The sequence below is a fragment of the Vombatus ursinus genome, unplaced genomic scaffold (assembly GCF_900497805.2).
Source record: "Vombatus ursinus unplaced genomic scaffold, bare-nosed wombat genome assembly UNPS02014807.1, whole genome shotgun sequence".
Taxonomy (NCBI): domain Eukaryota; kingdom Metazoa; phylum Chordata; class Mammalia; order Diprotodontia; family Vombatidae; genus Vombatus; species Vombatus ursinus.
Window position 1 is genome coordinate 41,699,058 of NW_020954585.1, and position 2,182 is coordinate 41,701,239.

At 38.3% G+C, this 2,182-nt stretch overlaps 1 protein-coding gene across 1 annotated transcript in view; it reads left to right on the forward strand.

The window, feature by feature from the left end:
- The window catches only part of PCSK5 (proprotein convertase subtilisin/kexin type 5), a 608,686-nt gene that overhangs the window by 549,594 nt on the left and 56,910 nt on the right, over positions 1-2,182 (forward strand). The window lies entirely within an intron of this gene.

Genomic DNA, 2,182 nt, shown 5'->3' on the forward strand with positions numbered 1-2,182 from the left:
ACACACACACACACACACACACACACACACACACACACACACACACATACAGAGAGAGAGAGAGAAATGAAGCCAACAGAAAATCCAGAAACCTGACTTTGGTTCTCAATTTCAACCCTTTCATAAACATTTTACAAGTTATCAGGCTGTCACCCTTTGCCATCACTAGGAAGCAAAGCTAATTTAAATGCTACCTTCTCTCCTTCTACTAGACTTTTCTCTTTCAGAGATATTTAATAAGCAAAGAAATGACCAAAACGCAAGTGCAAAAGGAAGAAGGGATATAAGCAACCTGGGTAATCCACAAAGTGAATAATCCTACTTTGAATAACTGAAAGTATATGACTACATGTAATACATAGAGTATGATATGACATAGTATGATACATAAGGAGAAGCAGTGTAGCCTAATAGCTAGAGATCCAATCACGAAGACCTGGATCTAAGTTCTGCTTCTGAGACATACTGACTTAGTAACTGCACATATTGCTGAAGCTCTCTGTGTTCTAGGCAATTCTCTAAGAGGAAAGGTTGTAGAGAAAAGGCTGACCTCCATTGGTAGACAGAGTTTCCTTACCCAGGTATTCCCTATATTAATGAAACCGCAGGTCTAGTACATATTCCTATATAAGGGATGTAATATATTGTAATACAATATGTGTTTTTATGCATACAAATGCACATATATGTGCTCTTTTCTGATAGTCACTAGGCACCATACTGAGAAACTGATGCTTTAGCAAATTGGTTAGAATTCACCTGTCTGCAAGAGCACTGAGTATTTCTAATGGAATTCATGTTTCAAGACATCAATACAGTCATTACTCTCGTTCCCTTGGTCATGTTACAAAATACCTTTCTCCTACCTGCTTCCACCATAAATTCCCTTTCTCCAATAAGAATTCAGAAATCAATCTTGGTTTGTGTCTTCTTCACTTTTCTGTACCTGCTGCACCTATGACAAGGCCTTACACCTAGTAGGTATTCAATAAATGTTTACTGAATATTCCATGATCACATTTCATCTTCACAAGGAACCTATAAGACAAAGTAAAGATAATATTATTCCCACCATGGACAGACAAGGGTACTGAGTCACAGAGAGTTTGTGAATCTCCCAAGATCACAAAGGTGCCTAGTGATAGAGTCAGGACAGGAAACTAGGTCACCTGATCTGCAGGAGTTTTTCTTCCTTCCTTCTTTTCTTTCTTTTCTTTCTTCTTCCTTTCTTTTTTTCTGTTTTAGAGAAACCTTGATATGAGTTCTCAAGAATATTATTTGGGTCCTGGTGAATAGCTCTTTGTTTCCACTGAGAGCAAACAATAAAATAAAATAAAATAAAATAAAATGTACTTAAAAGAGCAGCAGAAGAGTTTTAGGTTAGGTATTAGGAGGACCTTGGCATATTACCCAGTCAGATTGCAGAAAAATTCTTCTCTAGAACTAAGAAAAGGACCAAATGCATTCATGTTTCTATCTCCCAAGGATCCCCTGCCATGTTTGAGATTCCACACAAAAATAAGAGGAGACCTCAGAGTTTTTGAGTGGGGTCAAGCATTATTAGGCTAGAATTTAACTTAGCCTCCTCAGTTGACAAGTATCATCTTAGTGTGGTTTCAATAAAGGCAGCTTGACAAAATGGTTAAAGTCAACCTCAGAGTCAGAATGGCCTGAGTTCAAGTCTGGCCACTAACACATATCTGCTCTGTGACCCTGAGCAAATTACTCAACCTCTCAGTTTCCCAGGCAACTCTTTAAGACTCTTAAGTTCCAGAGTAGTTATGTATCTGCATAGTAGAAGGACTTTCCCCATCAGGGGGTTCAGACACCAATGAAATCACTGGTCCTGATCCAAATGACTAAATGGTTTAAATAGCATATCATTCAGATGCAGGACAGACTCAATGATCTCTTGGGATGAAATAAAGCTTTGTGTACTGGAAAAAGCAATGGACAGGACACCTGGGTTTGAGCCCTTCCCCTGCTCCTAACCTAGTGTGACCTCTGGCAAAGCCCTTTTACCTGTTGGCACCAAGTTGTCTCCTCTTTAAAATGAGAGTAGCTAACTAGATATCTCTAAGGTCTCTTCCAGATCTAAAGTTTTATAATTCTATGAAAATATAATATTAAATTTCTTTTAAAAGAAAGGAGTGCTTCTGTAAACCACAGTCAGTTTCTCCTG